This window comes from Bradysia coprophila (genome assembly GCF_014529535.1).
Source record: "Bradysia coprophila strain Holo2 chromosome IV unlocalized genomic scaffold, BU_Bcop_v1 contig_84, whole genome shotgun sequence".
NCBI lineage: Eukaryota > Metazoa > Arthropoda > Insecta > Diptera > Sciaridae > Bradysia > Bradysia coprophila.
The window spans coordinates 1,553,181-1,566,992 of NW_023503376.1; the positions used below are offsets into that span (position 1 = coordinate 1,553,181).

Below are 13,812 nucleotides of genomic sequence, written 5' to 3' on the forward strand. Positions count from 1 at the left end.
GTAAGGGCAAAGCTTTTGGTTATGTTCATAGATGACGAATCCGCAATAAAAAAAATGTCCGTCCGTCCGTCCGTCCGTCCGTCCGTGACCTCTCTAGCTTGAGCAAATCACAACCTTTTTTCAAAATTCTTTTTTTCCCCGATTGGTATCGACAAAAGTAAGGTCAAGTTCGAAAATGGGCATGGTAGGGTCGGCCCTTCCAGAGCTAGGGCCCTATAGGTGTTTTTCAGTCTTTCGACGATATCTACCGAAATACGCACGTAATAGCTGCTTGTGATATATCAAATGAAAGGTATTGACGAGTAGAACAAAGTTGCTGAACATTGTTTTTGTGTAGGATGCAACGCGAGCTTGTTGGGAGGGCTCAAAGGTCGTTACTCGGCCCTAAGTGTTTTTTCCACATAAATCGAGTAAATCTCATCCGATTTTGCCAGATTTAGTTTTTTATGGAAGGTAATTGAATACCGAAAAGAACGTGGCGAAAAAAGTTTCAAATTTTGGCCCTTGGACTAAGGCCGCTACTCGGCCCTAAGTGTTTTTTGCACATAAATCGAGTAAATCTCATCCGATTTTGCTAGATTTTGTTTTATTTGAGAGATAATTGAATACCGAATAGAATGATGGCAAAAAATGTTTCAAATTTGGGCCCTTGGACTAAGGCCGCTACTCGGCCCTAAGTGTTTCTTGCACATAAATCGAGTAAATCTCATCCGATTTTGCTAGATTTTGTTTCATTTGAGAGATAGTTGAATGCCGAATAGAATGATGGCAAAAAAAGTTTCAAATATGGGCCCTTGGACTAAGGCCGCTACTCGGCCCTAAGTGTTTTTTGCACATAAATCGAGTAAATCTCATCCGATTTTGCTAGATTTAGTTTTTTATGGAAGGTAATTGAATACCGAAAAGAACGTGACGAAAAAAGTTTCAAATTAGGGCCCTTGGACTAAGGCCGCTACTCGGCCCTAAGTGTTTTTTGCACATAAATCGAGTAAATCTCATCCGATTTTGCTAGTTTTTGTTTCATTTGAGAGATAATTGAATGCCGAATAGAATGATGGCGAAAAAAGTTTCAAATTTGGGCCCTTGCACTAAGGCCGCTACTCGGCCCTAAGTGTTTTTTGCACATAAATCGAGTAAATCTCAACCGATTTGCTAGTTTTTGTTTTATTTGAGAGGTAATTGAATACCCAATGGAAAGTTGGCAAAAAAATTTGGGTTTATAAAATAATGTCGTAAATTGTTGGTTTTATTTGAGAGGTACTTCGTACGGGCTTTCGTAATTGCGCCATGCGCAATTTTAAAAATGAACACTTTCAGTAAATTTGACCATTCCCAACCTGACTTGCATTTTGGTAACAGACGCATTAGAGGGTTGTAGACGTATTAGGGTTCCGGGCGTATTACGGCTACGGACGTATTATGGTTACGGACGAAATAGGATTACGGATCGTACGGGGCTAAGTCGCAGCAAACGCTCCGACTGTTCTGATGCCTTGTTTGAATTAAGAGTGATATCGCGAAATCTTTGAACAACTTTCGAACAGAGTGTAGGACGAGACTTCACTTTGAATTATTGAATTTACAGTTGTGGGTTCGAAATTCAAGCACATGACCGTAGCTAGCCGGTACTACGTTTGGTGTCATATACTTTGTTGTCGACGCTCGAGGTCATGAAGTAAGGATCTGCCAAAAGGGGCTCACAATCGTTTTCTCGCGATTAGTCGAGTAAAACCATTTTGGGAAAAAACTCTTTTAGCTAGGCTTGTAGGCCTTGAAGAGACGCACATTTTGAGTATACACACCACCAGGTCCATGTTGACCTGTTGGTGATATCAATCATTTTAGATGAAAAAATGGGTGATTTTCCCAAGTCCCTAACCGGCTGCAGTGACATAAGTCCGAGACATGGTATATATTGTGAGAGAGCCCAGCCTCTGTAGTACTATAACATGTAAAAACATCCTTGGATAAGTTTCACTGTAAAGGGTTGGATAGGGATGGGAGACGTTCCAAATTATCGATAATATCAATCGGAAAAAATTATCGATAATCGATTAATCATATCGTTATCGATAATTTAATAATTATCGATAATTATCAAAATATCGAAATTTGATAATTATCAAAATATCGATATTTTGATATTTACCTGAAAATTTGTCATGAATCGGAATATACCGGAATATATCGATAAATATCGGATTTTCGGACCGAAATATCGATATATCGAATTATCGATATCTTGATAATTATCAAAATATCAATAATTATCAATTATCGATATTTTTTTGATAATTTTCGATAAAAAAAACTCGATAATTATCGATTATCGATAATCGATAATTATCGATAATTATCGATAATCATTCTCATTATCGCCCATGCCTAGGGTTGGAGCGATTTTAGCGGAAGTCCACCCCAAGTCGATGAAATTTTATCCTTATTATCTTTTATTATTCAGTTGTCGTTCGAATGGTACAAAAGTATTGATTAAAATAATGTAAGGCGTCACTGGTACTTGATCTGACAGTTATCAGATAGGCCTGATGACGAGATACATCGAAAATTATTTTAGAATTGGTCATTCAGGTTGACCGTTGACCTGATAGGTTTCCAGGTAAAAACCTGAAAATTCAGATCAAGTCAGGTCAAAGTTAATTTCAGGTCAACCTGGCTTATGCTTCAATTGTATGGATATTTACAAATTTACACTTGAAGAAGCGTGTCGTACCAAACTTGAGCCACATTTCAGCCAATAAATCGACTTTTCAACGAAAACAAAGTCACTTTTTAAAGGATATTCGCATTTTCACTTTTGCAGTGGGAAGTGATTTTGTAAGAAGCGTACCTTCTTAAACGTGCCCAACGGCCCTTTGATTAAACATAAGAAAAACGTAAGCAAATCGGAACTAGTCTTCATTCAGACTTGTGTATGTGAAATTAGTAATAACACCTTGACTAGTGAAACGAGTATGCATAGATGATAAATGTGCATTGACTTCGATCATGAATGAACGTAAAATTTGGAAATAATTAAATTGAATTAAAAAAAAAACATTTTCCTACAAATTTTCAGAAATTTCATTCAATTTTATCACGTTTTCATATAACGTCGCGAGTTTATCGCCACTTTCAGATATATAAATGCCATCTAAATTTAACGTTTTTACATAAAGAACAAACATTTTGTCGAAATAAAATTGGGTATGTTCGGCTTACGCTCACCACCGAAACTAATCATTTTAATTCATGATTTTAATAAATTCTAATTTTAAACTGCAACCGTGAATGTCTCGTAAGGTAAAATTTATGGTTGGCGTTGTTAAGTTTACAACTTTATGAAAAATTCATAGCAGTTGTTGTACCACATAACTTTTTAATATGAAGATGTTTATTAACCGCTGTACATTGCTGCTATAAGGATGTCTATAAGCGCCGTGTATGCGTACGAGCGCTTGCGCGAGTATTAGAACGAGACTACTAAATAAGAGACGCGAACCGAATGAATGGATCCGATCAAATGTGGACCACGATCTGATGAATAGAATGACATGGGTGGCTTTGTGATGAAAACCGGCTAACTACGGCAATGTAGTTGTTCTTGAATTTCGAACCAACAGCTGAGAATTGAATAATTTAAAGCCTTACAGCCTGTGCTTTTGTGATGTCTTACTGTACATAAAGACTAGCTACAGTTCTTCACATTTTTCGTTGAATCAGATAACAGATAAAACAGAAACATTTCCTTTCCGTTGACATATAGATTCCGAAATTGTTGCAATTTCTACTTTATTCTTCAAAATCGATTAAGAAGGCCCCTTTTAATAGATATTACACGCAAAATATACCTTAACGGGAAATTAAATACTGTTTTTGACGAAAGAGGAACGCTGTCCCCATTTAATTGAACATGTTTAATTGAGTGTAATTGCCAAGGTAATTGCTTATTCTACCTGCTGTAATATGACAGTTCCGACAACATTATCACGCCAAATGTCACGGATGCAACATAACAAATCTTTTATTCATCCAATGCTTCGATAAAGTTTGTGATCCGCTGAGCAACACACTGGAGGTATATACTTTGGATCAACAAGCCAAAAATAAATTACTAGGCATCACCTTTTGAGTGGGTCGGGTACCTTGCCTTGTGAGACCTTCTTACGTTTTACTAATCTTATTTTGTAAATTTGTAGTTGCAAAATACATAAAAAAGCTTGCTCGCACAAATTTTCACTGACAAAAAAGAATTAAAAATCTTACCTGTTGCAGGTAACCTTGTCTCCTACAATAGTTGCCACCGCTGTTACTTTTCATAAGGAAAATACAGCTGTAGCAGATAACATAGACATAGACAAAGTTACCTGCAACAACAGGTAAGATTTTCAACTCTTTTCATCAGTGTTCACTTCTATATTACCAGATCAGATTCTGTATGACTTCGATTGTACGTATTTTGGAGTCTTTTTAATTCATTGCAGAGCGTTTGGGCTTGTGCAATTTAAAGCCGAACTTCAGGCAAATAAATCCACATCACTAGGCACTATGTGGGAATTTTACGCTTCACAGATTCGTAAGATTTTTTTCTTGGATAACAGCAATATTGATAATTTTCAAATGTTCTCGCAGAATTTCTCCCCTTTTCTCGGAATTTGAGCTGCGCTTACAAAATATTGAAAACAAATTCGAAATATTATTGGTATTGAATGTGTACACACATACGTAGTAATGCTCCAACTTTTCATACAAAACAATAAAAAAAAATTATTTACATTGTATATTCTATAACCGAGCCGCTCTTGCCGCAAAACTTTCCCAAAACAAATACGATACAATAAATATAATCGAAATTGATTTTCTGTTTTGGCTTTATCTCAATAAATTTCTATACAATTTTATCTAACAAAGTGGGCCCTCCATCTACATATTTTGAACATCACCACCAAGCAAAAAAAAAGAAGAAGAAGAAGATGAAGAAAATAATATTAAACTGTCGAGAAGATGGTTAGTATATACTATATACTACACATTCCATATAGTTATACAAATATCTACAATAAAAACGGCAACCATTCCTAAACTCAATACATAGTAGGGTTGCCATTCGTCCTCTTTTTAGAGGGCATGTCCTCTTTTTTCGTCTAATTCTTCTTTTTTGTAAAAATTCTAAGAACATCACTTTTTTCACACAACGTCCTCTTTTGTCCTCTTTTTTCTAAATATCAGGGCTTACTTTAGAGAATTTTAATTCTGAAAATTCCGAAAATTCTGAAAAAGTTCCGAAAAAGTTCTGAAAAAATTCCGAAAAAGTTCAGATAAATTCTGAAATAATTTTTCGGAATTTTTCAGAACTTTTTCGGAACTTTTTCAGAATTTTCAGAATTAAAATTCTCTAAAGTAAGCCTTGCTAAATATTGTTAAATTTTAGCAAAACTTAACAGATGTGGTCAAATTTTACGGAAAAAATTTCGCTGCGCAGCTATTTCTAAAGCTACATAGTTTCTACAGCATTCGAATGATATAGTTGACTAGTCCTCGCAGTCAAAAATTCGACTCCATATTTAGGAATTAAGGAAGCTTTAGCATTATGATTGGGAATTTTTATGTTTTTATATGCATAAAATAAGGAGTAAACCAGGAGTATTAAAAAAACGAAATTAAGTTGATTAAAAATGCAACTAAATTGGTGTGAAATAGGCAGATTGTAGGAAATTCGTGAGAAACGGAAAGGTTTTAGAAAATTTTCCTACATTGGTCAGAAACAGTCAGATTTCAGAAAATGTGCCTAGAACAGGCCTAGATTTGTAAATTATTAAGAAACACGTTTCTTATTTTTTAAATTTTTACTTCGAAACAAAAATGGAGTATCGAGAAAAAACTCATGAATTTCTTCTGAGATAAGTGCATGTTTGTAGCTTACGGTTCAAGAACACCAAGTAAAGTTAGCAAAAAAAGTAAAAGAATCACTTTTCTGGAAAATAAGGAAGAATATGAAGGTTTTTATAAAAAAAGGAAAAAAAGGTCATGTTTACAAATGGTAGGTACTGAAACCTCGGATTCGCCTCAAACCAAATGAAATTTTAATTTTAACTTTTCTCACTAATTATTTGAATATCTATTGGTCCACATAGAATAATAAAAGAGCTAAGACTCTATATTTGTCCTCTTTTCGTCCTCTTTTTCGAATTAAAAGGCGTCCTCTTTTTGTCCTCTTTTTTCGTACAAAATGTCCTCTTTTCGAATTTTCAAAAATGGCAACCCTAATACATAGTGAATGCGGAATATGTCGAATTGTCGAAACAGATGAGTGGAGACGGGAGACATGAAAGAGATAGACCGACACAAAATTTTGGTTCTGCATGGAAACAATAAAAAAAAATGAAATTCTATGTATGAAATATAATAATGGTCACATTGCCCCAGTTCAATATTATTCGAGAAATGTAAAGAAAGAACCAGGTCACAATAACTTAGAACATATTTTATTGTTTAGGGAAATGTGGTTTGTAAGCTAAAGCTCAAATGTAATAGATGTTTGTAAAATGCTATTACATTTCTAGTACATTTCGTCATAAAATTACTGATATCAGCGCTCTAATTTTTGTGAACCAACTTCACGGTGATGACAGTTCATGGTTAAATAACAGAGTGAAGTTGTTTCACGAGAAAATGTAGCGCCGTAAAAAAAACCGTCGTAGCTTTCATTCAAGTTTAGTTATTTCGTAAAAGGAAAGGTGCACAGTCGATCGATCATGATCAATTTGCATCTTTGTTACATTTTGTAAAGCGAAAAATTTCCTTGAATTGTTCTGCCTTTTCGTTACGTTTTGTCAAATGATAGCACTGAACCAGGCGTCCCACTTGTCCGAAATGTCCGAAATTTTACACATTTGTCCGAAATGTCCGAAATGTCCGAAATTTTCTTCAAGATCTGACCGGATTTAAATATTGAAACTTCTAAAAGACTCTACAAAAAAAAAATCGCCTGCGGCGCGCTTCATACATTTTTCAATTATAATTTCCAAATCTTTGTCTTAAAATTTATATCAACATAGATGAGGGAGTAAATTAATTTTACGTACATATGTACAACCCTTTGAATTATTTGAATTAAGATTCGTCCATCAGTCAACAACAGTCATTCGCTAATTAAACAAGTGTTTTACTAAAAATGATTTTAATTTGATTAAATCGTTACTGAATTTGTTAAGGGCAGATTCCGCCAATAACGGTCTGTTGCGTTACAAATTTTAAGACTGAAAACTCTAGTTTCAAGAAAAAATCGTAGTTTCAGGCATTAGACTGATCCTTCCTCTATTGCCTCAAAATGTTAAAAATTTGATCTGAGGTAACTGGTCATACAAAACTATTGCAATTGGCGGAGGTCTGCATTTTCAAACCCATATTCTACGGCGATCTCCGCTATCAAAATTTTTTTTCCGCCAATAACGGATCTGTTCCATAGTTTTTCACGCTCTATCGTCTCCAGCAAGTTTTTTTTCGTTACCATCAGCGAACCGGCGAGCCGCCCTTAACTTAAACTACTTTCATTTCACTCGTCACAATCCGAGCCTCCACATAGATATTTTAATAATCGATGAGATAGACACGCTCTCCTGGTTTCTTCAGGATAACTTTAACTTCTGAAGGCAGTCAAAGTCAAAAAACTCTGCATCCCATATTGACAAATTTTTAAAGATTTTTTATTCAGTAAGGGAACTATCGATATTGTCGAATTTTTTAAGTTACTTGGAACTAAATAGAAAATTTGCCTGCCTGTTGCGTATCGAGCTTCGAAAAGTAAAAATACGACTGATGTTTTGAAGGTATTAGGCATCTAGCACAAATTTGAAGTGCGAACAATAGTACATTACTAAACCAGTGTATAGTATGGCGTTTTACTTTACGAGCGAGGGAAAGGGTTTTCACTAGTGAGAGAAAAGCTACATTCCCTCACTAGTAAAGTAAAATACATTTCTAAGCATTAGTACAAAATTTTTGGAATTGAAGTCGTCTGCGGTAAAAAATTTGTTGCCTGGAAGTTCAACTAGTTTTATTTGAAGAAAGCCGTTCTAAAACTTTTTCTTTCTTTTTTAAATATTTTCAGCCAGGTTTCAGTTAACCCTCAAATTTAACAATACTTTTAGTAAAACATTTCTCAAGTCCTATATACCAGTTAATGATCAATTCATGTCACGTCAAAATATACTCCAAACAAATTTTTGAGTTTAGAATTTTTCTGATATAAAACGTTGAAATTTGGTGAGGGAATGATTTTAAATGTCTCTCACAGACTATTCCTATTGCGATTCTTTAGTGAAAACTGGAAAACATTTGTCCGAAATTTTTTCAGGAAATGTCAGAAATTTTATACAAATTGTCCGAAATGTCCGAATTTCGGACAGGGCAAAATTTAGTGGGAGGCCTGCACTAAACCAAGCACTAGAATAGATTTTTTTAACGGATTTTTAGTCTCTCTAATATAAATTTGATGACAGCCCCTAAAGTGGAAAAACTTTTACATTTTTAGTTCACTTTAAAATGTAGACAAGTAGGTCATTTCTAACAGATTTATAATATAATTCACTGAAATTGTTCCATTAGCCATTTCGTTACGCTCTGCAAAATCCACTGGAATTTAGCATTTTGCGTTACATTTTGTAAAAAGGAAAAATTCTCTGGAGTTTAGCCTTTTCGTAACGTTTTGTAAGAGGTAAACTACAACCTCGACTGATCAATTTGCGTCTGACTATCAGTCTATTAGTGGTCCCATTTGTTAAAGGAAAAATAAATTTTCTGAGATTCAAAGTTTTTCTGTTTGTAGCCTGAGAAAAAATTCAAAAATTGCATTCCAAATAACAGCTGTCACAATCTGTGGGACTAGTAATATAGATCTCTTCCAAGCGCAGGTGCAAAGGCAGTTTACTGTCAAACGTCAGAGCCATAACCTCAACGCTTTTCCATACATTTTGTCAACAACATTGTTTGGTTATGTTGTCTGCGGATAACGATTGACATCTCGATGTTGCACTTGGAAGAGACCTATCAGATCCCACATAAAACAAAAACGTGATAATTCGTAATTTTACATAATTTAATTCGATTTCGAAATACGACGGCTAATTTTGATCAATTATTTGTTGTGACCATATCTACTAAAATTAAGTTTTTTGTGCCTGGAGTTTTGCAAGCATTTTTCAAGAACTGGATACTAGCCTTAAATGTTATTCGAATTGTTACACACATGTTATACAAGAGGAGAAAAAAAGCGGATTTGATAAATAACAAATCGAAAGCTTTTACCGAAATCAGCTTTTTTTGCTCATCTGATTTTTTTTTTTAAATTCTCCGGATGATGAATAGAAGTTTGCTGCACTTGAATGCAGTTGATTTTGTGTAGTTTCCGAAAATGTTATACATTTCATACGAACGTGCACTGCACATCACAGTGTATCCATGTACTACAATTTTCGAATTAGAGCAACAAACCTATCATACTGGAAACGAGGACAGAATTTAGGGTTTTTTTTTCGATTTAAATGAAAACATTCATATGTGACGTGCATTCACATAACGATCGAACATCGAACATATTGATAAATGAATGTGATTGAATAAAAAGCCAAATTTCTGGCACAATTGTATTCGGACTTCTAATTTTGATAATGCGTTCTAAAAGGGCACCATAAAATTGATATGGCCACTTTAATATTCTCATGTACATTTTAGATGTCAAGTGGTTCATTGGATGAGGCTATAAGTACAGGTAAAATACCTAGAAATCAGAATTATCAGTGCAACAAAATTGATCAAGTAGGGCACTCAAACATTATACCTTACGAGGTATCTAACAATTGGATTAATTTTGATGAGCATAATTGAAATTGTGGCTATTAAGGAAATTTCTGGATAGTTAATTCTGGCAATTAAATTCCTATTAAGGAATAATGTAAAGAGCTTTTCAAGTGAAACAACTAGACTACAAGGGGGTCGTGCAATAATGACGTCTAATATTCTTCCGAGTTTCTGACTCCCTCCACCTATCGTCTACATATTTTGTATGCCCACAACACGGCATGATTCATTACTCTGTCTCTCGCCAGGGAGATGTGGACGTTATTACTGAAAATGTTCACATTTGTCTCATAGTGCTACACACAAATAAAATAGAAGAATTCGGGAAAATATCAACTGTTTGCATCTGAAAAATTGTCTCTGTATGTCTTGACCTGATTTGTCTCGCATTTTCCGGAGGATGCTTTCTTATTAATGAATTGTTGTGGCTTTGTAGAGCTCAAAATTATGGTTGTTATTTTCAGTGTAATAAGTCGGGAGGAACTATTGCAATCTGTACGACGATAAATTTCGTTATTTATTGTTTTCGTTGCCGATGCAAGACATACATTTTGTATTTGTGTTATATTCGGTTCTGCCAGTCGGCTGAAATAATTACACGCATGCACGCGGTAAAACCGTATAGACACAAAAAAAAAACGTTTTGTTTGTACACTGAGAAAAAAGATTACGTCGGACACGTATAAAGAGTGGTAAGGTTAGTTATGCACCAGTCACGTATGCGTACTTACACACGACACGTATACATAGTCACTGTATAATATACGATGACTAAGGTAAGAAACATGCCACTCGCACACGTGTCTGGCGTATAACTTCCTTACCACACTTTATACGTGTCAGACGTAATCTTTTTTCTCAGTGTATGACTGGATCAGCTGGAAATGAGTAAGTTATTTAAGGGTCACCAACGTTGCCGATACAAGCTTTTTGTGTCATTCGTTTTCTCCAAGGTAGTATTTGAGAAGGTTACACCGATAGATGGCGCCGTTATCGCAAAATTCCACTGAACTCTGCTGTAACTTTCATACAAAATTGTAGCGCATTTTCAGTTCAGTTGAAATTTTGCACTGAAATGCAGTTAGAGATACCGATAGCCGCCATGTTTTTAGACCCGTACGAAGTACTGGGGTCTTATAGGTTTACGCATACGTTTGTAACACGTCGAAATTGGACTCCCTGAGTAAGGGGAAACCTATTGTGGTTGTCTAGAGATGCCAAATCAGTGAAAAAAACATAGCTAACGCCGACCCGTACGAAACACCTATTCGTATCAAAAGCCTTTAATGTGAAACTCTTCATTTCTCTTACTTCATTTTCTTCTCTGCTGAAAAACTATTCTCCCTTTAAAATCACTTACATTATCCACTCTTTGCCTTGTTATCATATACAACTAAATTGCCGGAGGCAATATAGACAGCCCCGTACGAAGACAAATTTCATAAATTCCTATTTAAACAGCTATATACCGCTATATTTACCTATATTTCACTGTAAATAAACATTTCACAGATAAATATATGCTATTATATAGCTCTATATGCCTGTATATAGCTCAATATAGCTGTATATAGGTATATATAGATGTCCATATATGGAATCCCTGAAACCCCTCACACTTAACACATTATTTCCATGTTAACAGAAACTCTCTAAGTATCATTTTTCCCACTTTATATCGTTTTACTAAAATCCAATATGGCCGCCAGCAGCCATTTTGTTAGGAGACCGGAAATAGTACCGACGCTTTACATTCGTTAATACCTTTCAAACAAAAAAAAATTCATGAAATTCGGTCAAAATTTACTAGAGATATTGACAAAATACTCCACTGTACTTCCGAGTAGCCAGATAAGAGCTCACTCCAAGAGACCTAGCTCACGCTCCGGAGAACATAATTTCATAAACTTTTTTTTCCCTGATTGGTACGGTCAATACCTATTTAATAAAGCTAAAACGAACGAAATATGTTCAAATTTGGCCGACCTACAAGCAAAAACTGCTTGCCGCCCTGTGCCTGTTTCACACCAAGGGGTCTAACTCACAAGTCGGTCATCCGATTTCCATAAACTTTTTTTTTGTCGATCGGTATTGTAAATATCTTTCATTCGATGTATCATTTACGAGTATAGCGTTTAAATGTCCGGAGATATCTTCGAAAAACCGTAAAGCACTTATTGGGCCACAGCTCGGGAGGGGTTGATCCAAAATCACTCATCTTCGAACTTAGCCTGTCTTTTGACATTACCAAACGGGGAAAAAAAGAATTTTCAAAATCGGATGCGTTTTACTCAAGGTATTTACAATACCGATCGACAAAAAAAAAATTATGGAAATCGGATGACCGACTTGTGAGTTAGACCCCTTGGTGTGAAACAGGCACAGGGCGGCAAGCAGTTTTTGCTTGTAGGTCGGCCAAATTTGAACATATTTCGTTCGTTTTAGCTTTATTAAATAGGTATTGACCGTACCAATCAGGGAAAAAAAAAGTTTATGAAATTATGTTCTCCGGAGCGTGAGCTAGGTCTCTTGGAGTGAGCTCTTATCTGGCTACTCGGCCGTACAGTGAACGTGGAGTATTTTGTCAATATCTCGAGTAAATTTTGACCGAATTTCATGAATTTTTTTTTGTTTGAAAGGTATTAACGAATGTAAAGCGTCGGTACTATTTCCGGTCTCCTAACAAAATGGCTGTCGGCGGCCATATTGGATTTTAGTAAAAGTTATATATCTTAGGAAAAATGGTACTTAGAGTGTTTCTGTTAACATGGAAATAATTTGTTATGGGTGTGGGGAGTTTCAGGCATTCCATATATGGACATCTATATATATCTATATTCACCTATATTGAGCTATATAATAGCATATTCATCTGTGGATTGTTTATTTATAGTAAAATATAGTTAAATATAGCGGTATATAGCTGTTTAAATAGGAATTTATGAAAGTTGACTTCGTACGGGGCTGTCTATATTGCCTCCGGCAATTTATTTGTATATGCTAACAAGGCAAAGAGTGGATAATGTAAGTGATTTTAAAGGGCGAATAGCTTTTCAGTAGAGAATGAAGTAAAAGAAATGAAGAGTTTCACAGTAAAGGCTTTTGACACGAATAGGTGTTTCGTACGGGTCGGCGTTAGCTATGTTTTTTTTTGCGATACGGGCCCAGTGAAGAAATGGCAATCGGCTTAACCTCTTTGCATACAACCTTGGTTTTCTCCATCCACTTTCTGTAAATCATCTTCCAGGACGTTTGAAATGCAACGTTAAAATGAACGAATAAACGAAACATTTAACGAAACTTAAGTGAGGATACGACTGAAAGTACCGTAACGTGAAGATGACCCGTAGAATCTAGCGATTTCGTCTTCTTCCTGTATCCCCTTTGAAACATTTCACCCGTTTGTTCAATATCCTTCACATGTTTAATTGGTTTTTATTTAGTCCTTAGCTTGTTAGTTTGAGTCAGTCGCAACAAATTTTGATATGCGCCTCGCATTGACCCAATTCTCTTTTTCGATCTGCATAAAATGAACATCCATCCATATTCTTATCTCGTCAAGACTGTAACTTGTTCGGTAATCACCCCATAATCGTTAATGAAATGCATAAAGGTTTCGTTTGTATTGTTTGTCGTATTGCTCATACAGCGATAATGGTTCAATTAATATACATGACACTGAGGTTGTTTTCCCCCCATACACTGATTGTTCTCTCTGCATACATGACTGGAATACTGTACTGTATAGTACTTGACTTTAGCCATTCATGCTCGCACATACATTGAGTGAAACTCTTCAAAATTGTTGTATACATCAGGCATGAGCGCCGACGGAGAAACCTCGGCGGCGGCTAGCCGAAAAAAATTTCTAGGCGGCGGCGAAAAAATCGGCTTGAGCCGGCTTAAAACGACTCGGCTGGAGGTTCCTTTTAACTTTTTTTCAAAATAAAAACGTTT

At 35.5% G+C, this 13,812-nt stretch overlaps 1 protein-coding gene across 3 annotated transcripts in view; it reads left to right on the forward strand.

Annotated features, from left to right (window-relative positions):
- Positions 1–13,812, forward strand: part of LOC119072744 (dipeptidyl peptidase 4) — a 124,318-nt gene that overhangs the window by 41,403 nt on the left and 69,103 nt on the right. The gene's annotated exons all lie outside the window — the stretch shown is intronic.